This window comes from Macaca thibetana, chromosome 1 (genome assembly GCF_024542745.1).
Source record: "Macaca thibetana thibetana isolate TM-01 chromosome 1, ASM2454274v1, whole genome shotgun sequence".
Classification (NCBI taxonomy): domain Eukaryota; kingdom Metazoa; phylum Chordata; class Mammalia; order Primates; family Cercopithecidae; genus Macaca; species Macaca thibetana.
In genome coordinates this window covers 77,593,153-77,618,379 of record NC_065578.1, presented here as the reverse complement: position 1 = coordinate 77,618,379, position 25,227 = coordinate 77,593,153, and the positions used below count along the sequence as shown (strand labels likewise).

General features: G+C 38.8%; 1 long non-coding RNA gene across 5 annotated transcripts in view; it reads right to left on the bottom strand.

Moving 5' to 3' along the window:
* Positions 1 to 3,796, bottom strand: part of LOC126963415 (uncharacterized) — a 90,566-nt gene extending 86,770 nt beyond the window's left edge. For 4 of the 5 annotated variants that reach the window (XR_007729060.1, XR_007729072.1, XR_007729063.1 and 1 more), the window contains exon 1: positions 346 to 3,796. This is a non-coding gene — a long non-coding RNA (uncharacterized LOC126963415). The remainder of the gene's footprint in view (positions 1 to 345) is intronic. The other variant, XR_007729067.1, reaches the window with a different exon arrangement.
* Positions 3,797 to 25,227: the final 21,431 nt, after the last annotated feature.

Here is a 25,227-nt window from a genome sequence, read left to right as displayed (position 1 = left end):
ACTGCACCATAAGTGTGCAATCAGTAAACTCCAGATGGTAGGAAACTGTAGGTCAAACAAAACAGCTCCAGTTCTTCAAAAAATCATTTGTGAGGGAAAGGTAGCAATGAAGGGGACTAAAAAACACATGGATTTTTTTTATTTGGCAAGACTAAACTATTTTATCCAGGAATGCATATGAGAAGAAAGAAACATAATGAAATGACTACTGTAAAAGTCAGTGGTTACTTTGGGAGAGAGAAGGAAGCTGTGATTGTGATGTGACACACAGAGGGACTTCTGAGGTGCTGTCAAAGTTCTATCTCTTAACCTGAATGGTGGTTACAAGAGTCTTCACTCACTCACCTGTACATGTTTTTTGTGATTTTCTGCATTACCTTTTTTTATCATTTCTCACAGTAAACAGCAGAGTACAAGTAGCACCAGGTTGATGTAGAATTAATCTTGGATTTAAACAGTTCACATTCTGTTCAGTGCTCACTTTCTGAGGATGAGAACCAAGTGAAGTTTTTCATCAAATCAGGCAACTAGGAAATATCTATAAAGAACTAGTGTATTCCAGGCATTATTTTTAGTTTATTTCTAAATTTACATTAAAATAAACTATTTTGGCATAACTAAATCATGAGTTCTTGCTTTATTTATTTAATAACCACTGTGTGCCCTCTGGGTACTGGGCATTGTGCCAATCACACAAGGAGGAAGAAGCTAAACATGTTTCCTAACTTCAAGCAGTTCATGTAATCTCCATTCATGAATTGAGTGGTATATTGTAACAGGCTCTTAATAATGTGCTTGATATACATGATCTCATTTCCATTCACCAGAATCTCCATTTTATACAAAAAGAAACCAAAATGTAAAGAGATTATGTAGAATGCCCTTTTAGGTCACGCTAATTTCATAATCAGTGTTCTCAAATGCTTGCTGAAGCTTCTTAAACTGGGATTCTAATTTTCATGAGGACACTTGATGATATGCCAGGGCTACAAAAAAGAAAAATCAAAGGATAAACATGCAGCATTTTCCTGGAGTGATAATTGTACTAAATTGTAAATAATTTAAGACCTATTTGACACTAACGTGTGTATATTTTAGAGTGTTACATAAGGCTCAAACACATTTTTAAGATAAAACCTAAGATTACAACAGAGTCATTTCACTCTAGAAGGTCAGGGATCAAATTTTTGTTATTCATGGCAAGTGATATGTGCCTATGTCTTTAATTCTCTGTCCCACATTCTTTACTTAGAAAACTAAATTCAATCACCTGTCCCAGGTGACTAGTGTTAATAATCACTAGTCATTGCAAATTTATCCTTATAAGGTCCTTGATGATTTAATTCTCCAGGTTGATTTTATTAGTTAGGAGGTCTTAAAAAACTAGTAAGATATCTACACTGGTGAATATTTTCACTGTTCTAGCTAATCAAATACTTAAACAGATATAATGTTGAAAGAATGAATTCAAAGTAAGACTGACTTTTGAACGACATCTGATGGCTTGAAAGTGGTAGAGCTAAACTGACCAAAATAAACTATGATATTGTGGATAGTGAGTTGACATTCCATTCTACACTCTTCAGAGCCTAGTTGTGAGGCCTTGGATAAATCTAATAGATACATAACCCAAAGCTTTTTATAAGTAGTATTGCAAAATAAGAGCATGAACAATACAAAAGTAAGTACCAAACTCCTTTTGGAAGAAAGACGCTATAGGCATTTACCTGGTCTGGCTATAGATTCCCTCCAGGCACACAGCTACATTTCCTCATGGTTGTGCCAAAGCCTGGTGGTGGCTGGGGTGGGAGAATGATTCACACTAACAGAACAGTCATCCAAAGAAAATTCTGTGCCAGGAGTGAGGAAATCATTGACTGGGAAGTGATGTAGGAGATCCAAGAGCCAAAAGAATTTAACTGAGCTAGGGCTCAAACTGGAAAAGCAGACAAAAAGTTGGAAAAATGGATTGTAGGTCAAAACTGGGTGATCAGAGATGATATCAGGATACAAGAAAGCTAAGGCCAGTAGAGAAACCGTATTTCCCAGCAGAACCATGCCAAACAATAGGCAAGGCAACATAGTACCTTAAAAAAAAAAAAAGAAAAGTTGTTATATAATCCAGCTTTTATCTGAACCCTAAAATAGCCCTAAATATTTAACAAGCATGGCTAATGGAAAAAAATATGTGTCTTCTCAGGGAGTCAAAAAAGAGTCAAGTTTAGTATGGTAGTGGTAGATGAAAACAGAACCTTGAAGATCAATATTTGTCATATGATAAATTACCTCTGTCCCACTGTCTTAGTCCATTTTCTGCTGCTATAACAGAATACCATAGACTGGGGAATTTATAAAGAATAGAAGTTTATTTGGCTCATGGTTCTAGGGGGTGGGAAGTCCAAAAGCATGGTGCCAATAGCAAGGCCACCTGGCAAAGGCCTTATGCTGCATGATCTCATGAAGGAAGTCATCTCATGGCAAGAGAACACAGGAGACAGACAGAAAGAAATGGGGCCAAACTTCATTCTTTTATCAAGACCACTCCCAAAATAAATAACTCATTCCCCCAACAATGGCATTAAACCGTTCATGAGAGCAGAATCCTCACAATCTCATCACCTCTTAAAGACTCCACCTCTCAATACTATTACATGGGCAACTAAATTTCAGCATGATTTTCGGAGGTGACATTCAAACTGTAGCACCCACAAGGTTCTATAAATCAAGGGGAAAATAAGGTGTACTGTTTAATATTAAATAAATATCTCAAAATACAATAAAATTTAAAACAGTCACTTCTCTTTGAAAAAGTAAGGTTGGTTGGTTGGTTGGTTGGTTTTCATTTCCTAGTCTTAGCACTGTGCCTCATACATAGTGGACCCTCAATACACATTTAACAAATAAATGAAGGATGGTTTTGTGTCTGGACAATATAGGATTTCTTTGTCATGATTCCTCAGTGAAATTCCAGTCTCTTTCTTGCCTGAGATTTCTTCAAAACTGTATTATTAGTAAATTTTTTACTCTGAAGTTTCTGTATAAAAATAGCCAGAGCAGAAGGTTTGAATTCCATTAAATTTGTTTCTAAAATGGTGCAATTTTTTTTTAAGTTTTACATGGATAATTCTTTAGATTTCAACCTTTAGAGAGGTTTTATTCCAGTTTCAAAACACATATCTGCAGTGTTTGCACTTGGACAGAGATTACTGCTTTAAAAACTCTCATTCTGTTGTTTCCTACCCTAAAGTTAACCAGAAGCAGAATCACTTGTACAAATAACAGTGACAGTGGTACAATGGTGATTAGAAAGCTGCTGGTTTGTAATTTACAGTGTGTTTCAGTACTTTCATAGTCAGTGAACACATACAATGAAAATGATTCCACATTTGGCTGGATGAGTTGTCTGTGTTTAATAGATTACAGTAACATGGGAGGGCAATATCAGGATAAACTAAGTGACATATGAAAAGTCCGCATTTGTTCATCAATGCATTTTATGACCAATGTAGATCTTGCAGGAAAAAAACTACTCTGCAGTGAAAACTAATTAGTTAGAGATATTTCTTTCAAGAAGTCAAGGGTTATCATAATTGAATTCTCACTCTTTTAATCTACTTTCCTGCAGATCTTCCTGAAAACTACCTCATTAAAATCACTTATAATAAGGAGAAAAATATTCCACTGTTGGAGCTTTAGATCTGGAAAGGCTAGAAAACAAGTTATTTTCATGACATAGAATTCATATGTTTAAGAAACAATAAATTCTAAGAATACTTGTGGAGAAACAGTAATATATGACCCAAAACCAAGAGAAGAATCAAACAATAGAAACTAATTTAGAAATTACAAAATGATGAAATTAGAAGAAAAAACATAAAAATAACTATTGAACTACTAGCTATTAAAACTATGATTCATATATTCAAGAGGGAGAGGAAAACGTGAATGTGAGGTAGATAAAAATGAGAGCATTTTTTAGAGATCCAAATGAGACTTCTAGAGATGAAAAACACAATATGTGAGGGAGGGAGTCAACATGTTTCAAGTAAAATTGTTGTGGGGCAAAATCCACGAAAGCTTGGTGTCACACATTAACCAGTGGGGTCATTTATGTAGATGGCAACTCTCAGGACTCTCTATCAAATGAGACAACGGTCTTCATTTTAGTAGGATTGTTTGCCAAACTTTCTTAGGGCACATTCTCAAAAGCAAGAAGCCAGATGAAGCTTCTTTCATCTTAAGACAGCTAATCATATTTGCCATTAAAAGCATGGTCTTCCCTATTCCTGTAGGTTTCAGGAGCTATTCTAAAAGGACTGGTAGAGGAGACACAAACTAATCAAATATTTCCCCATGTACAATGAGGTCAGCCGTGGCCTTGTATCTACCAAGATGTTTTGCAGTTCGTATCTTGCTTAGGTTCTCTGTGGAATATGCCAATGATGGCTACTTCCTTCTTGAAACTCTCTACATCCTCAGCTTTTCACCACCATTTCTCTTTCTGCTTGCTCCTTTCCTAACCCCTCCCTCTCTGTCTTCTTTGCTGATGCTCAAGAAAATTATTAAAGCTAAGAACATCTAATTTTCAGAGCTTCTATCAATCTGTTCCAGAATCAGACATTTTTATAAAATTTATAAGAATTTATAAAAGTAATATATGTTCCCTGAATTTTGAAATACAGGTAAGGGAACACTGAGTTGAGGGATACATGTAGTGGAGGTTTAAAGGGACGCAGGCATTCCTCAAAGACATTTCACGTTTGGTTCCAGACCATCCTAATAAAACTACTATCACAATAAAGCAAATCACACGGAATTTTTAGTTTCCCAGTGCGTATAAAAGTTATGTTTACATTATACTGTGGTCTCTTCATTGTGTAATAGCATTAAATTAATATCTAAAAATGTGTATCTTAATTTTAAAATATTTCATTGCTAAAAAATTCTAGTGACCACCTGAGCTTTTAGAAAGTCATAATCTTTTTGTTGGTGGAGAGTCTTGCCTCCATGATGACAGCTGCTGACTGATCTAGGTGGTGGTTACTGAAGGTTGCAGTGGCTGTGGCAAGTTCTTAAAATAGGACAACAAAGAATTTTGCCACATGGATTGACCCTTTAACAAAACATTTCTCTGAAACATGAAATGCTGTTTGATAGAATTTACCCACAGTAGAACCTCTTTCAAATTTAAAGTAAATTCTCTCAAACCCTGCCACTGCTTTATCAACTAAGTTTATGTAATATTCTAGGTCCTTTGTTGTCATCTCAACAGTATTCACAAAATCTTCACTAGGAGTAGATTCCATCTCAAGCCACCATTTTCTTTGCTTATCCATACAAAGCAACTCTTGATTTATTCAAGTTTTATCATGAGATTGTATTAATTCAGTCACATCTTCAGGCTCTACTTCTAACTCTAGTTTTCTTCCTATTTCTACCACATCTGCAGTTACTTCCCCCACTGAAGTGTTGAACCTCTTAAAGTCATCCATGAGAGCTGGAATCAACTTCTTTCAAACTCCTGTGAATATAGATATTTGACCTCCTCCCATGAATCACAAAACCCTTAAGGGCATCTAGAAGGGTGAATCCTTTCCAGAAGGTTTTCAATTGATTTTGCCCAGATTCATCAGAGGAATCACTATCTATGGCAGTGGTAGCCTTACAAAATGAATTCTTCAAATAACAAGACTCAAAAGTCAAAATTGATTCATGGACTGAAGAAAGGATGTTGTGCTAGGAGGCATGAAAACAATGCTCATCTCCTTGTGTATCTACATCAGAGTTCTTGGGTGACCAGATGCATTAACAATGAGCAGTAATATTTTGAAAGAAATCTTTTTCTCTGAACAGTAGGTTTCAACAGTGGTTTTAAAATATTCAGTAGGCCAGGCCTGGTGGCTCACGCTTGTAATCTCAGCACTTTGGGAGGCCGAAGCAGGCATATCACGAGGTCAGGAGATCAAGACCATCCTGGCTAACACGGTGAAACCCTGTCTCTACTAAAAATACAAAAAAAAAAAAAAAAAAAAATAGCCAGGTGTGATGGTGGTTGCCTATAGTCCCAGCTACTCAGGAGGCTAAGACAGGAGAATGGCGTGAAGCCAGGAGACAGAGCTTGCAGTGAGCTGAGATCATGTCACTGCACTCCAGCCTGGAGGAGAGAGCAAGACTCTGGTCTCAAAAAACTAAAAATAAATAAAAAACAAATAAATCAGTAAACCATGCTCTAAACAGATATGCTATCATCTAGTCTTTGTTATTCCATTTACAGAGCACAGGCAGAGTAGATATAACATAATTCTTAAGGGCCTTAAGATTTGGGGAATGGTAAATGAGCATTGTCTTTAAATCACCAGCTGTATTTCTCCCAACAAAAAAGTCAGCCTGTCCCTTGAAGCTTTGAAACCAGGCATTTACTTCTCCTCTCCAACTCTGAAAGTCCTAGATAGCATCTTCTTCCATTAGAAGGCTACTTTCTCTACATTGAAAATCTGTTGTTTAGTGTAGCTAACTTCATGAACGATCTTAGCTAACTCTTCCAGATAACTTGCTCTACCTTCTGTATCAGCACTTGCTGCTTCACTTTGAACTGTTATATTTTGAAGCTGGCTCCTTTCCTTAAACCTCCTGAACCAACCTCTGCGAGCTTCAGACTTTTGTCCTGCAGCTTCCTCATCTCTCTCAGCTTTCAAAGAATTAAAGTGAGTTAGGGTCTTTCTCTGGATTAAGCTTTGGCTTATGGGAATGTTGTGGCCAGTTTGATGTTCTATCCAACACCACTAACATTTTCTCCACATCAGCAAGAATGTTGTTTTGCTCTCTTATCGTTCATTGTATTCACTGGAGCCACACTTTTGATTTCCTCCGAGAACTTTTCCTTAGCTTTCACAACTTCACCGTTGGTTTGGCATGACAGGCCTAGCCTTCAGCCTCTCTTAGCTTGACGTGCCTTCCTCATGAAGCTTAATTATTTCTATCTTTTGATTTAAAGTGAGAAATAAGGCCAGGTGGGGTGGCTTATACCTGTAATCTCAACATTTTGTGAGGCCGAGGAGGAAGGATTGCTTGAAGTCAGGAGTTCAAGACTAGCCCAGGAAACAAAGCAAGACCTCATCTTTACAAAAAAAATTAAAATTAGCCAGGCATTGTGGTGGGCACCTGGAGTCACAGCTATTCAAGGGGCTGAGGCCAGGAATTCAGGGCTGCAGTGAGCTATGATCACGCCACCGCACTCCAGCCTAGGTGGTGGAGCAAGACCCTGTCTCTAAATAAATAAATAAATAAATAAATAAATAAATAAATAAATAATAAATAGAGAAATAAGAGACTTTTCACTTGAATACTTAGAGTCCACTAGGTTACAATTTAGCTTAATTTCAATATTTTTGTGTCTCAGAGAATGAGAAGAAGATGTGAGATGTGGAAAGGGCCAGTTGGTGGAGCACTCAGAACACACACAACATTTATCAATGAAGTTCACTGTCTCATATGGTCCCAATTCATGGCACTCCAAAACAATTACAATAGTAACATCAAAGATCACTGATCAAATTGGATGTGATCACAGATCATCATACAGATATAATAATGAAAAAAATTTGAAACATTGCAAGAATTACCAAAATGTGACAGTGAAACACAAAGTAAGCACATGCTGTGAGAAAAATTGTACCAATAGATTTGCTTGATGTAGGGTTTCCACAAACCTTCAATTTTAAAAAATTAAAAAATGCAGTATCTGCAAAGTGCAATAAAGCCAAGCACAATAAACAAGTTAGCCTGTATAATTATGTGGTCTACAGTCACTTCCATATTTTGTTAAGTATTACTCGTCATTGCAGAGCAGGAGTACTCCTGTTGCCCACTGTGCCAACTCACCCAGCATTGACACTGAGGTGCAGGGCCAAAGTCCACATTGTAATATGAACATATCCTACAACTCCAAGCACCAGAAGTATGTGGAGAATGGAAGAAAACTAAGGTTTGAAATGTACTGATTCAGTAATTTGCAAACATTTCTTCTAATCATCAACTGGGTAAAATTATAAATGGAGGGTTCAGTTCTCAGCAACACCTAATCTAAAAGGAAGTTCTCTCCTGTCAGAAATATATTGAATAAAGCAATATGCACAATGACAACTATACATACAAAAGAAAATATATTAGAATCCTGTCTTCGTAGGACACAAATCCATTGCACTACTAAAAACAGCAAATTATCTGTGTTTGATGTTTCATGTTCTATGCATCTCAAAAAATAAGTTAATATCTTAGCATAATGGACATATTTAGCCATGAGCTAATTTATCAGGTAAAGCTTTGCAACCTAGGCTGGCACAGCTGGTATGGTTGTTAGGGCCAGGGTCAGAGATCCAGCAAGTTATAGCTAATATGATAGAGGCAAGTCTAGAACCAGGGAGGCAGCCAATATTATTGAGGCCAGAGCAATTCACGTGATTAACAAGACCCATGCAACCAGAGTGGTTTGTGGGGTAGGGGCAGTGAATGGGGCCAGTATAGCTGCCACGTTGATCAGGGCTACGATTGAAGGTCCAGCAAGTACATTTGGCATGTTTAATGGACCAGAACCAATAATTCAGCCGGCAGGGCTGATGTGTTCAGCAGGTCAAGGATTTGACAAGAGCATAGAGACCCAACTCTGTAATTGTTTTTTTTCCTGAAATACCATTGAAATACCCATCACAATATTTTTCATCTGCTCAAGATTTCAGTGTGAGCAAGAAATAAATTTCTATTATGTTTGAGCCATTATATATGTAAGGTGTATTTGTTATAGCAGTTAACCTATTCCAGGACACACGCGCACACACACACACACACACACACACACATCACCTCTTGTGTTTCCTGCAGAGTGACAGCATTATTATACTCTGCCTAAGAGACCCTAAATGAGAGGCAATATTCCTGCAAGAAAGGAAGGTTTCTGTTAAAATAAGAAATAGAGATAGGATACTGTAAATATGTTCAAGACAGAGCCGAGATTTTATGAAAGAAAAGATATTTCTAAAAGACACAATGGAAAAAGTTGCCAGAGATGGAAGCAGATAAATATGCATTGGGAGCAGAAAGCACACAGTGGTATTCTGTTGAACATTAACACTTCAGAGACAACTGTATTGGCTTGAACTGAGGGGTCTTGGCACAAGAGAAGAATGATGGCACGGTAGCATTAACTTCAAGGCTCTGGTTAGAATTCTGACAAATGACAATTATCTGCAACCCTATTGAGCCCATAACCTACAGATCAGTGCCTGAGCAAAGTTGTATTCAAATAGCATATGCCCAAGAGCTTAAAAAAATCATTTAAAGAAATTCCATTATTTACTTACATCTCCTGAAGGACATTAAAAGAAGCTGATACATAATGCACAGCAACACTTCTCATATCCCTTTCTTCATGGTCCTCTGATTATTTCACATATGTCTTACATATGAGGAAAAAAGGCTCAAAACTATTAAATGAGGAAAGGAGCCAGGCTCTGGGGCAGAGAATTCCAGACTTGAGTTGGATAGCTAGCATTTGATTTCTGGCCTGCCAGTTACAAACTGTAACAAGTCTGCTAAGTACTCTGAGCCCCCTTTTCTGGAGGAGAGAGGGCAATATCTCCCTCATAGATTTGTTGTTAGGATTACATTTTTAATTGAGACAGACATCAAGTAATCATCTCGGGAAAACACCAGCAAATATCACTTTGGAGCAGGTTGGAAGGCACAGGCCTCAGGGTCAGTGGAGTCTCAGGTTCTCCTTTCTTGCAGCCTCTTGTGACACTCATGGACTAGCACAGAACTGGATGTACCATAGAGCTATGCTCCTGCTGTGGGACCCCACCCATGTCTCTCCTTTTATGGGACAAGCATAAGCATATTCTTAATAGGGAAAATGAACACCAAGGCTCTGGCAGCAGGCAGGATGAGCATAGGTGCCAACTGGTTGGAAGCTTGTAAGAAAACAGTGGCTGCCAAGAACACTTGGAAACCTGGAAGGACTGTGTTTTAGTCCATTCTTTCACTGCTATAAATATACTACCTGAGACTGGGTAATTTAAAAAGAAAGGATGTTTAATTGATTCACGGTTTTGCATGGCTGGGGAGGCCTCAGGAAACTTACAATCATGGCAGAAAGTGAAGGGGAAGCAAAGCATGTCTTACGTGGCAGCAGGAGAGAGAGAGAGAGCACATACAGGGGAAAGTGCCACTTTTAAGCCATCAGATCTCATGAGAACTCCCTCACTATTATGACAAGAGCACGGGGAACCACCCCCATGATCCAATCACCTCTCACCAGGTCACTCCCTCAACAGATGGGGATTACAACTTGAGGTGAGGTTTGGGTGGCGACACAGAGCCACACCACATCTGATTGCTTGCTAAGGGAAGTTGAAGTCAGAAACAGCCACTGTCACTGAGGGAAGAGGGAGCTCCTGGCCCAACTAATCAAATCACATAGCTCTAAATCTCTAATGCAACTCACGAGACTAATCGTATGGCTTGTCTCCACAACAGGATATAGGTAAAGACTTTAAAAACCATGTGTACTTTACAAATGTTTGTAAATGTCATCATTCATGAATTATATTGACTTTCTTCTACATTTAAAACTGGTACTTGGAACTAGCCACTAAAGATACAAAAAACAAATGAGGTTTGGAGATAAACATACCTTGTTACTTCCGAACTCTACTCTCTATACTCTGGGACTTAGAAGCTTAATAATGTTAAGCTTATATTAATTACTGTTAACCGTTTTGGTTCATTAACTTATTTGAGAAAAATGCAAGCTATTCACTCTCAACTCTAGAAAAATTGATATATATGTGTGCAAATCCAAAAACTGCATATAATTCCAAGGGATTCCAAGTAGACTTCAAGTTAAAATCCTGTGAGATAGATTACTAGCTCCCTTCTGCTATGAGAAAAATGGGTCTTAAAGGAGTCAACAAATTTTCTTAAGGTAGGGAAATGATTAACAGAAATGCAAACCCAGATCCTCTGAATCCAAATGCAATTCTTTTCCTATGATCTACACAGAGTTATTTCAGTTGTCCACAAACATACATTCACCTGTAGCTTGGGCTCTGATGCCTCACTTCTCAGGGTGCTTTAGAAAGGTGGGAGTCACTTATAGGCATCCACATCACCCTTTTCACTTTCTATGATGGTACAATTAGACAAATTCTTGCCATTGGTCTATTGCTCCTTATGTGCTTGGCACTATAAGCTTCAGGGATAAGGAGCTGAAATATGTATGGCCATTGCAAGCATAAAGCTTATAATCTAGTTTGCAACCTCTCCTCTGAAAAGCAGAAAACCCTTGCAATGATCATTTCTATACAGTCTAAATATTATAAGAAATGTATAAAATATTCACCACCACTTTTAATACTCAAATATATATGTGCATGCATGTATATGTCTATAAGTGTATTTACATAAGATATATAACCAGCTTTGAGTTGGTTCATTGGCATATATACTTTATCTTAAAGGAGATTGTTGATAATTAATGGCAAGATGTGATTGATTATTTATGAGTTGGTTCGATAATTTTTTAACTCTCAAAAAGTAAACTACAGTTGACTCTTGAACAATGCAGAAGTTAGGGGCACCAACCCCCATGCAGTCAAAAATCCACATACAACTTTTGACTTCCCAAAAATTTAACTACCAATAGTACTGTTCACCAGAAGCCTTCCCAATAACATAAACAGTCAATTAACACATATTTTGTATATTATATACTGTATTAGTTTCACATTGCTGATGCAGACATACCTGAGACTGGGAAGAAAAAGAGATTTAATTGGGCTTACAGTTCCACATGGCTGGAGAGGCCTCAGAATCATGGTGGGACGCCAAAGGCACTTCTTACATCGTGGCACAAAGAGAAAATTAGGAAGAAGCAAAAGTGGAAACCCCTGATAAACCCATCAGATCTCATGAGACTTATTCACTATCATGAGAATAGCAGGGGAAAGACTGGCCCCCATGATTCAATTACCTACCCCTGAGTCCCTCCCACAGCACATGGGAATTCCGGGAGACACAATTCAAGTTGAGATGGGGACACAGCCAAACCATATCATTCCACCCCTGGCCCCTTCAAATCTCATGTCCTCACATTTCAAAACCAATTATACCTTCCCAACAGTCCCCCAAAGTCTTAACTCATTTCAGCATTAACCCAAAAGTCCACAGTGGAAAGTCTCATCTGAGACAAGGCAAGTCCCTTCCACCTATGAGCCCGTAAAATCAAAAGCAAGCTAGTTACTTCCTGGATACAATGGGGAGGGGGTGGGTACAGACATTGGGTAAATACAGCTGTTCCAAATGGGAGAAATTGGCCAAACTAAAGGGGTTACAGGGCCCATGCAAGTCCAAAATCCAGCGAGGCAGTCAAATTTTAAAGCTCCAAAATGATCTCCTTTGACTCCAGGTCTCACATCCAGATCATGCTGATGCAAGAGGTGGGTTCCCATGGTCTTGGGCAGCTCCGCCCTTGTGGCTTTGCAGGGTACAGCCTCCCTCCCAGATGCTTTCACAGGCTGGCATTGAGTGTCTTCAGCTTTTCCAGGCACACAGTGCAAGCTGTCAGTGGATTTACCACTCTGGGGTCTGGAGGACGGTGGGCCTCTTCTCACAGCTCCACTAGGCAGTGCCCCAGTAGGGACTCTGTATGGGAGCTCTGACCCCACAATTCCTTTCTGCACTGCCCTAGCAGAGGTTCTCCATGAGGGCCCCACCCCTGAAGCAAACTTTTGCCTGAGCATGCAGGCACTTCCAAACATCTTCTGAAATCTAGACAGAGGTTCCCAAACCTCAATTCTTGACTTCTGTGCACCCACAGGCTCAACACCACATGGAAGCTATCAAGGTTTGGACCTTCTACCCTCTGAAGCCACAGCCCAATCTGTACATTAGCCCCTTTCAGCCATGGCTGGAGCATCTGGAGCACAGGGCATCAAGTCCCTAGGCTGCACACAGCACAGGGACCCTGGATCCAGCCCATGAAACCACTTTTTCCTCCTGGACCTCAAGGCCTATAATGGGAGGAGCTGCCATGAGGGTCTCTGACACAGCCTGGAGACATTTTCCCCATTGTCTTGGAGATTAACATTAGGCTCCTTGCTTCTTATGCAAATTTCTGCAGCCAACTTGAATTTCTCCTCAAAAAATGGGTTTTTCTTTTCCACTGCATCATCAGGCTGCAAATTTTCTGTAATTTTATTTTGTTTCCCTTTTAAAATGTAATGCTTTTAACAGTACCTAAGTCACTTCTCGAATGCTTTTCTGCTTAGAAATTTCTTCTACCAGATACCCTAAATCATCTTTCTCAAGTTCAAAGTTCCACAAATCTCTAAAGCAGGGGCAAAATGCTGCCAGTCTCTGCTAAAACATAATGCGTCACCTTTGCTTTAGTTCCCAACAAGTTCCTCATCTCCATCTGAGACCACCTCAGCCTGGACCTTATTGTTCATATCACTATCAGCATTTTTATCAAAGCCATTCAGCAAATCTCCAGGAAGTTCCAAACTTTTCCACATTTTTCTGCCTTCTTCTGAGCCCTCCAAACTCTTCCAACCTCTGCCTGTTACCCAGTTCCAAAGTCGCTTCCAATTTTCAGATATATTTTCAGCAATGCCCCACTCTACTGGAACCAATTTACTGTATTAGTCCATTTTCACACTGCTGATGAAGACATACCCAAGACTGGGAAGAAAAAGAGGTTTAATTGGACTTACAGTTCCACATGGCTGGGGAGGCCTCAGAATCATGGTGGGAGGTGAAATTTACCTCTTACATCACAGCAGCAAGAGAAAATGAGGAAGAAGCAAAGTGGAAACTCATGATAAACCCACCAGATCTCATGAGACTTATTCACTATCACGAGAATAGCAGGAGAAAGATGGCCCCCCAATTCAATTACCTCCCCCTGGGTCCCTCCCACAACATGTGGGAATTCTGGGAGATATAATTCAAGTTGAGATTTGAATGGGGACACAGCCAAACCATATCATATATGTATTATATACTGTATGCTTAGAATAAAACAAGTAGAGAAAAGAAAATGTTATTAGGAAAATCATAAGTAAAAGAAAATATAAGCCTGTAATCCCAGCACTTTGGGAGGCCAAGACGGGCGGATCACGAGGTCAGGAAATCGAGACCATCCTGGCTAACACGATGAAACCCCGTCTCTACTAAAAAAAAATACAAAAAACTAGCCGGCGAGGTGGCGGGCGCCTGTAGTCCCGGCTACTCGGGAGGCTGAGGCAGGAGAATGGTGGGAACCCGGGAGGCGGAGCTTGCAGTGAGCTGAGATCCAGCCACTGCACTCCAGCCTGGGCGACAGAGCGAGATTCCGTCTCAAAAAAAAAAGAAAAAAGAAAATATATTTACTGTTCATTAAGTGGACATGAATCATCATAAGGTCTTCATCCTTATCATCTTTACATTGGATAGGCTGAGGAGGAGGAGGAAAAGGAAGGACTGGTCTTGCTGTCTCAGAGGTGGCAGAGGCAGAAGAAAATCCATGTATAGGTGGACCCACACAGTTCAAACCTCTGTTGTTCAAGAATCATTGACCTTATTGAAAAAATATTTTAAAAGAGATTTTGAACAACTTGTCCTTCATGATTCCAGACACTCTACAAATTTGTTATTCAATAACTCTGATATTGTGGTCACACTATTCAAAAATATTGATTTTGGGGGTGCTGCAAGAGGAAAAGAGCATGCTAAGAAAAAGATGGGGGGATAATAGCATTACATGACCCCATGGAAACCTTTCAGAAATTAAAAAACCATGTTAACTCAATATATGTAGTTTCATCTTGAATAGGTCAGCTTAGATAGGTTGCTACAGTAACAAATAATTCCAAGATTTCAAGGATGTAAAAAACAGAAGTGTATTTCTTGCTCAAGCAGAGCCATCACTGGTCCAGGATGCTCTCCAGGGCAGCTGTCCTCCATATGTTGGCTGGGCATTCTCAGCTGCTTCAGTGTAATGGCATCTCCATCTCAACACATACCTCCATCACTGCCAAAGCCAAAGAAAGAGAGTATGGAGAAATACACTTGCCTCCTAAATGTTTCCACCCAGATGTCCCTTCTCCTCCTGTTTCACTGGCAACATGGGTCACATGGCAGTACCTAGCTTCAGTGGAGCAGAGAACTGTCCCTCCTGTAAGATCAGAGGGAGAGGGTAAGAATCAGATGCCGTAATGTCTAACATGGGTGTCTTCAAACTTCATATCAACAACATGACTCAACAAATAGTTTTCAATGTGGAAAATTTTAACTGAAATTATTGTTCTTTGTTTTAGGAAAACAAGATGCTATATCAGCTTTTTTCATTGTAACTTTTAGTAATATATTAAGTAACTGTCCATAACAGGAATGCAATATTTTAGCTATTTCAAATGTTTTCATTAGATTAAATCTAGACTAGAGAAGCAACCACCTCAAATTCATTCTAAAATAAAACATATTTTAGAAAAAAACATACTTATTTATTAAAAAAAAAAAAAAGCATACACTCAAAGTCACAACCTAGTAGTCACATTTGAGTGTCAGTCCTGTCTGGTTTCCAGTTCTGATTTCACTTGCACTAGCCAAGTGATTGAATTAACCCTTGGGGGCTGCTATTTCAGAAAACCAGGGGCAATATGTCTCAAAGTTTGGCCTGATAAGCAAATTAAATAATAAAAATGAAAATGGTGTTAAATCTCTATACCAGAATGACAATTAATATATTGTTGAAAATATGTATAATTTGAAAGGTAAGACTTGGTTAAAAAATAATCTGCCCTAAAATTTAAATTCCAGCTATTAATCAAAACATATGATTAGCTCTTATTATAATATCCAGTGATATGGAAAAGAGACTTGGCAGAGTTTTTGATCATGTTTAATTATTGCTTATTTTATAGTTTTATAAGCAACCGGAAATGTCTATTTGAGTTCTTAAATAACCCTAATGAGTAGCATTTATGCAATCTCTTCCATGAGATCACTGTCATTGTTGGCTCCCAGGAAAAATCATGAGGTGGTCCAAACTGAAAAAGTACTCAAATTAAACCCATCTGCAGATACTAACATAATAGAGCTAGCTTGGATGTAAAAGGGAAAAACAATCAGGGTTTTTACGTAATAAATCTTGTTCCAGAAATAGGAAGGGCAAGTATTCAAGTTAACTGAACTATTTGGCTTTGCATTTAATGTCCACACTACGTGAATTGTCTAGTTATATTAAAATCTCATTCTAAAACTAAATAGTGGTCTAATGTTGCTATTTTTCATAAAAGATTCAAGCAAAAAGAGAGGGACAGGAGAAGGAGGAAGACAAAAAGAGGACGAGGGAAAGAAAAGAGGATGTAAAGCAGAAAGAGCAGAAGAGAAAGAAGTAAAAACGATTTGAAACATGGTGCGTGAATCAGTTTGACAGATAAACTCCCATTCAAAGTTTATATATTTGTAATCTCATGATTAGAAATGCACAGAAATGTCTTTCCTGAGAAATAAAATTGAAAGTGTTTTCTTCTCAGAAACATTTACAACTACAAACTAGTTTACTATTACAAACTAATATGATGACAAACCAAAGAAAAAGGATCAGGGCAACAGACAACCCTATATAACTCCTTGGAATAATGTTTGCTAATTTTATTTAAGTTAAGAAAGTAATTCCTTTCCACAAAATGTCCTCTCTACCTTCCCCCAATATTTTTCCTCTGACGGACAAGACAACGTTCCAAAATAAATTTCTGGTACAGCCCTTCTAATGTCCTTGCTTCTTAACCAAATGTGTACTTCCAAACTGTATTTTCATTCAGCTTTATAATAAGAAAATTCATCCTGTATTAATTATTTAAAAAAACAAATCTCTAACGTTATATTATTGTTCAAAGTTTCATTGGGAGACATCATCTTAAAAGTTGATTATCACTCAAGAATAAAAAATATTTGCAATCTACAAATTCAATGCAATCCCTATCAAAATACGATCATCATTCTTCACAGAATTAGAAAAAAACAATTCTAAAATTCATATGGAACCAAAAAAGAGCCTTCTTAGCCAAAGCAAGACTAAGCAAAAAGAATGAATCTGGAGGCATCACACATCAAACTATACTATAAACCACAGTCACCAAAACAGCATGGTACCGGTATAAAAATAGGTACATTGACCAATGGAACAGAATAGAGAACCCAGAAATAAACCCAAATACTTACAGCCAACTGATCTTAAACAAAGCAAACTAAAACATAAAGTGGGAAAAGGACACCCTTTTCAACAAATAGTGTTGGGATAATTAGCAAGCCACATGCAAGAAAAAAGAAACCGGATCCTCATCTCTCACCTTATACAAAAATCAACTCAAGATGGATTAAGGATTTAAACCCAAGACCTGAAAATATAAAAATTCTAGAAGATAATATTGGAAAAACTCTTCTAGACATTGGCTTAGGCAAGGATTTCATGCCCAAGAACCCAAAAGCAAATGCAATAAAAACAAAGTTAAATAACTGGGACCTAATTAAAGAGCTTTTGCATGGCAAAAGGAAGTCAGCAGAGTATACAGGCAACTCACAGAGTGGGAGAAAATCTTCACAATCTATATATCTGACAAAGGATTAATATCCAGAATCTACAACGAACTCAGACAAATCAGTAAGAAAAAAACAAACAATCCTGTTGAGAATAATAAAAATTTAAGAAAAAAAAAGTAACAAATAGTCCAGACTGAACTTGGAATCCTGAAAAAGCAATGGAACATTTCTTACATATGTTTCTAATTTTGATCACCAAAATACAACAGCATCTCACTGATGAGGTACATTTTCTCTGTACCCTATATGTGGAAACTCAGTTTTGTGAAATACTTTGACTCATCAATTCTTTCTCCCCTTAGCATTTTTTTGTAAAAGAAAGAAACCCTACACATACCCACATACATACTGAGTAGCCAAAAATTTGATCTGGCTTTGCCAGATATCAATGTGTTTCCCATTAAAAGAGTTGGCATAAGACAGCAAACATATGGAACATACTGACTGCCTATCACCTAACAATTAAATTACTATGATTTCTCCTATGGCTACTAAGGTTTGAGGCAATCTGCAGATCCTGAAATTGAATAGTGTTATCAACCGGGCTCACCAAACAGCTTTTGCTGGCAAATAAAGCTGTGAAAAATAAACTGTAAGGACAATTTGGAACTTGAACCTGAGATGCAGCCACCCAGTACCAGAATGGTAGTCCAGCTTGCTACTTAAAGACACACTTCCTACGAGAGGTATGACAACCCTGGGAAATGGAGCCCTAAAGTTGCCCCATGATGCAAATCATCACTAGACAATGTATTAAAACCTGATCTTTCATGAAAGAAATCTGATCGTTCATGAATGACGAAAACATTGCTTACTTTTCGCACCACTTTGAACTTAGTGGAAGTTAGAATGATGTAGTTGTTGTCCTATTTGTTTTGAGTATTAAATCTCTTTAGATTCACTGTTCTCTTATTTAGGAACAGGGTGGGCCCTACTCAAACATAACAAATATAATTTGTGGTTGACTGGGAAAATTCGCTCTGCCTCAAAATGATCTTCCCTCTAACATTTTGCTGATTCTACAAACTCCACTACAATAGTCGTTGGTTCCTGCTAAGAGAAAACTATGCCCTCAGGATCTCCTTAAACGTCAATCACTGCAAGAAGGGTGTCACACTGTGCTCTAAATTCTAACTAATTTGAGATTGATTTGTGAAGGAGCTTTTATTCTTTCCAATAGGGGTTAGCAAACCATGACCTGTGAGCCAGACATGTTGGAACACAACCATGCTCATGCCTTGACTCAGCCTATGGCTGCTTTTGTGCTGCAACAGCCAAGTGGAGCTGAGTAGCTGAGGCAGAGAAGGCAAGGCCCACAAAACCTGGAAGACTTACACCTGGCCCTTTACAGAAAAAGCATACCAGTTCCTGATACGGAGCAATGGGCCTCTTGAGCACCTAGAGGCATGGACAAAATAAAGAGGAAATGGGGAAAGTGAAGTAAGAATGCTTTACCCTTGGGGGGCACTCTGCTTTTTTTTTTAAACACACCCCCACGTCTGAGCAACATTCTGCTTTTAAGAAAGGATCTTTGCATAACTAATTCTCACAATATAACCTGCAGAGATTGATATCACAGACTCTGGCACATGTAGGTGCTCAAGAAATATCTGTTGGATGCATACATTCATTCATCCAACAAATAATATATCAAGACTTATTATATGCAAGCACTATTATAGGATTTGTGAAAAGAGCAGTAAGTCAGGAAAAAGTAAATTCTACTCCCATAAGCTTTCATTCTAGTGTGGGGAGACAAAAAATCAACATGTAATTATACAAATGATTAATAATATGTTAGCACAAAGAACAGTGGAGAGGTACGATTTTACAGAGCAGTCACAGAAGGTCTCCCTAACTCCAAGACATTTGAGCAGAGACCTGTAGGAAGTGAGGGAAGTTACAGGCTACCTGAGGGAAATGCAAAGGCCCTGAGGTGGTAAGGGGCTTGGTGGGTCCCAGGAAGCCACTGTGGCTGAAATACAGTGAGGGAAGCGTCCTGGCAGGTCAGAGGTCAGATGGGGAAACAAAGCAGCAGCAGTTAGGGCCCTGAAGGCCACATAAGAAACTTGGGATTTTACTCCAAGCTATTAAAAGTTTTAAGAAAAGGAGAAGGCCGGGCGCGGTGGCTTAAGCCTGTAATCCCAGCACTTTGGGAGGCCGAGACGGGCGGATCACGAGGTCAGGAGATCGAGACCATCCTGGCTAACACGGTGAAACCCCGTCTCTACTAAAAAATACAAAAAACTAGCCGGGCGCGGTGGCGGGCGCCTGTAGTCCCAACTACTCGGGAGGCTGAGGCAGGAGAATGGCGTGAACCCGGGAGGCGGAGCTTGCAGTGAGCTGAGATCCGGCCACTGCACTCCAGCCTGGGCGGCAGAGCGAGACTCCGTCTCAAAAAAAAAAAAAAAAAAAAAAAAAAAAAAGAAAAGGAGGAGACACAACCTCACTTGCATTGAGAATAGTCCCTCTGCCTACTATGTGGAGCACCAACTGTGGGGAGACCAAGGTAAATATCTTCATAGGGTAGACCAATTGCTATGAAATCAAACCAACAACAACAACAACACTCTTCCACTTCCACATAGTAGGCTCTTTCTCCCTTAGGAAAAACACGTTAACAAACTTATTAAAGGTAGACCCCATATGGCGCCCCACCTTGAACATTTCCTAGAAGGCAGAGGTATAAAAAGAGAAGAGTTAAACTGGCCTTTACAATAAATTGACAAAAGTATTTTGTATTCCCCGCAAGGTAGGGAAGACACAGATTTGGGATACTCTGATGTGGGATAAAGAAGGTTCTGGGAGAAAGAAGTAACCTGAGCCACAGAGCTGGGGCAGGGACATCCGACAGCACCAGAGGTGGAGCTGGCCAGAGACTTTGAGCATAATGATGTTTAATATTCAGTTTTAAGCCGTTTACTTCTCTCTGTTTTGAAATGTAACAATCCCATGCACATTCTCCATTACCCTCAAATATTTCATGAAAATATGTCTGCTATGCACAGCTATTTGGCGCCAGTGAGGTTTTAGAAAATTTTGAAAGAAGAGCAAGAGAGAAGGAGGTTTCGTTGTAATCTGCATCAGGAGAAACCTAAGCTCTCCCATTCTCTCCACCAAGAAAAAAAGAAAGTGCTCAAAAATACTGGTGACGACATGCCATTGTGTGGGTTAGGAAATCAAGATACTTCATTTAGAAGTTCTTTAAGAGTCATTCCAGAATGTTAGAGGGTTTGTGGTCCATCATTTTAGGAGCCAAAACTTTGGTTACATATGCAAGTTCAAATTAAGGATATCAAGGCACTAATAAGGTAAGTGGCCTTGCATACAGGTTAGGTGAAAGTCATAAACCTGGTCTCCTGGTAAAGCTAGGGCCCAAGCCTAGCCTTCTAATTCCATGTTAAGTCTACTCCACCATAGCTGCCTTGCCAACACAACTTTTCCTAAGCCCAAATGTGTTGATGTACATTGCACCAGATTTCTGAAGACTTAAGCCACTTCCTGAGATAAATTACTCATACAGGAAAGCAGACTAGCAGTTATTGCAAACTACTCTAAGACTCTCATCTAAAGAGCAGATATGCCTTCCTGAAGGGCATGCTCCAAGGCAAATAAATCCTTTGGATCTAAGTCTACCTGTTAGCACACGCAAGAACACTTTCAGCTCATTGACCCAGAAGTGATAAAGGAAATGAAAAGTTCAGCCAACCAAAATGGGGTGCTCAAAGGGATTCTTCTAAGGTCTGGGCTGCACAGGGTAGTTCTGCTTGTCCCCACCAAACTTAGCCTCTGCCAAAGAAATGATCCCAGCTCTGGCCACCACATGTGCCTACTACCCCCAAAGTAGAAGGCCTGGGAAAGAATCACATGCTCATAAAGTCCCCATAATTAGGCACTTTCACTGGGAATGGTCTTTAAGTTATCAATCATAGTGCACAAGAAGAATTAATAAAATTCTGTATATTTTTAAAACCTTTTATAGAATCATACATTACTAACATTTCAAATACAAGAATGAAACTGACCAGGTTTTGACTGACTTAATTTTAGCATTTGCATAAGTTACTTAGCCTCTCTGAGGCAATTACCAATAAAATGGAGATCACAATGTCTACTTTATATGATGGTTTTCAGAATTGGAGATAGTGTATATACAGTGTGTAGCACTATGCCTGGTACAGAGATGGGGTTCAATAAGTAATACCCATTATTATTAATTAGTAGTAATAATATTAATTATTTGAAGTAAGCAGAGCTGATCCCATGCTGAGGCCATGCTGAGAGCCACCCACCTGATTTGTAGAGCACCCTTGAGTACTTGCTGACAGTAGTCAAGTTTCAACCTAAGGGTGCCATATACTTCCACAGGTGCCATATACTTCTCTTTTCCAGAATACAAAGATCCAAGAGGCACGACATGGTCAAGATAACAATAGGACTTGAAATTTCTATAAGCAGCATAAATGCCTCCCAGAGCTATAATCTGTTTCTGTCCCCAAACTAAGACATTGTATAGAAATCATAACCTTGGCTATGGCCAGGAAAACTCTCATAATCACCATATTTGAAAAATAAAAATGAAATGGTAATTTACTTACTTCTTACCAGGACAAACCTTTGCAATCTTTATTTAAATGACTAATAATGACAAAGTCATAAGTGAATGCAGTAAATAACTCTGGAAATGTTTGGGTCAGTATGGCCAGGCAATAGAAGGCCCTGGGCAACTCAGCCTGAGCCACTCTCCTGGGAAATGTTTCAAAATAAAAGTTGGCACAGAAGACCACACAGATCTCAAGCCAGGGGAGCCTGAGTTCTGGTCTTAACCTCCACCATTTACCAGTCACATAAGCATCTGCAAGTCAAATAACTTCTCCAAGCCTCAGTGTTCCTATCTGTAAATGGGGGATAACAACTTACCCACCTGCTTTACCGGAAGACTGAAATAATGTACATGCATGTGCTTTATAAACTATGAAGCGCTGTGTGTGACGTATTAGCATTATTTGTCAATTCTGCTCCATACACAGTAAAGCAAATAAGCTTTTGGTTTATGAGTATCCAGTAAACTGACAATTAGATATAGGGGTATTTTCCAGTTTTTTGTTTCTTTGTTTCCAGAATTATCTTGTTCCTTCTTTACACAAGTTCCTAAAATAGAGAGTAAATTAGGCAGTTGGGACTCCCATAGACCACCAAGTGACCTGAATTCAGTAAGTTTTCACTGCACTCATGATCTCATTACAGACAGAAGCTTTGCTATGGGCAGGATGAATAGGGTTCCCTATGTGAAACCTGAAAGCTTGATTAGTCTTTAGCAACCCCTCCTCTCCTCTTCACCTCTCTCTCTTTTAGTAATACCCTAAACTCAGTACTCAGGATTCTCATATTTTTCCCTGGTCAACAACTCTACCAGCAGCCCACTCCAGCCTGGCATCCTGAGGAAAGATCCCCAGTTTGGGCCTTTCTAGTCCCCCATCCTCACCTCTCATAACAAATTGTACCTGTTCTAAGTTGCGTCATTCTTCACAAGACCTACCCTCTGCTGACCTGCTAATGAAAGACAGTGACGTCTCTCCCACATAAGGGATTTTCATTTGGGTCTTCTTAGATAATGCTTAGGTTTCAAAGGAGAGACTACAGCAGCAGAAAATTTGAAAACCAGCACAAGAGATATTTTAGGTATTCACACACAGCCTCATTTATTCACTCATAAAGCATGTATTCAACACCCACAGTGGATTAAGAATCAGTCGGGGAGACAGCGGTTACAATGACAATAAATGCAGTGTGTGATAAGGGACTAGGTCAGGGCTAATTTGCCTGGACACATAAACCAGGGGAAAGGCTGCTCTCAGCCAGAGCCCAGAATCTCTAACTAGGTCAACCCATATCCATTGCATAACACTGCTACCCAGCAACAGACTCTCAACTGCAATAAAAGCATTTCTAGTTGCAATTAAAAATTAATTGAAAACGCAGAAGATATAATTCTTACCCTCAAAGATATCCCAATCAAATGGGAAAGACAAAAAAACAGTATATTATAATACAAGAAGATATGGGCTGATTATTGGTCTAATCAGATACCTCTAAAACCAGACAAATATCAGGAATTTAAAAGAATTTTATCCCCTAGCAACAGAATGCAAGAATCATGTAACACTAATAGCCCATAATAGTAATGACAGTTAGCTTGTGCCCATCAGGAGCAAAATTCTAAAGATGTTCTCAAATTGGAAACTAACAATCAAACCCCTAATCCTGGTCCTGTTCCTTAGAAACTCACAATCTAGTAGGGGAAACAGATAATTTTTTTAACAATGTGATAATCGACATGAGAGAACTGACAAGCTACTGTAGGAATAAGAGATGGAAACAACCTAAGTGTCTGTTTAATTGGGTTATTTGTTTTTATACTATTGAGTTGTATGTGTTCTTTATAATTTTTGAATATTAACCACCCATCAGATAAATGGTTTGCAAATGATTTTTTTTCCCATTGGGAATCGGGGGGAGAGGGGAAGCTACTTTTGTATTTTGTTGATTATTTTCTTTGCAGTGCTTTCCTGTGTATTTACATGGTCTTCCCTCTGTACCCATCTGTGTCCTAACTGTCCTTATGAGGACACCAGTCATATTGGATTAAAGTCCACACTAATGACTTCATTTTATTTTATTTACCACTTTTAAGAATGTGTTTCCAAGTGCAGTCACATTCTGAGGTACTGGGGGTCAGGACTTCAACATAAGGATTTGGTAGGGACACAATGGAACCCATAACGCTTATGCAAATAAAGCCATTAAGAGGATTTCTGCAAGAAAATGACATAATCCAATATGTATTTTTAGAATAGTATGGCCGAAAAAATAGAGAAGAGGAAAAGTGGTGATGGGAAGATTACTTTGGAGATTATTTCAGTAATCTAGACCCCAAAAGAGACATTCTTAACCTGGAACCCACAGGTAGGCTAGGACATGCTGTATTTATAGAATCACATGAGGATGCATATGTACCCATAGTGTAATTAGTCTAAAAGCCCTATCATATCCAAGAAGCACCGTGCAATAGCCAAAATAAATAAAAACTCATTAACAAATCCCATGCTTTACTCATATTACTCAAAGGAATTCCAACAGAAAACGCATAAAAGCACTTGCTAAAATCTTTTGTTCTCCTGCTCATTTTGCTCTTGTCCTAGAGGTATTTCAGCATCTCTCTCCTCAAAACCCTCAAAGAGAAATACTCATCCATCACTCCTCCACTGCCTTCTTCTTCCATCAGAACAAGAGCCCTTTCTTTTCTCTCTGAGAACTTTACCAGGTACATCAAATTTGCTTCTCTTCTGCAAAAAGAAATATTTGGAGAGAGAGAAAAATTGCTTCACGTAAACTGAGGATTCTATTTATTAGGCAGAGAAGCTGTGGGGAAAATCTCTGAACATTCCCACATTAATCATTTTTGTCCAAGTTCATGCATTCTTTCTTCTTAAAGAGTCTTGATTTTTTTCAGGTTCTCAGAGTGTTTAGTAAATATGTTTGACAGGTATTAAATAACTGTCAAAAGAAAAAGAATGTGGTGGGGGGAGA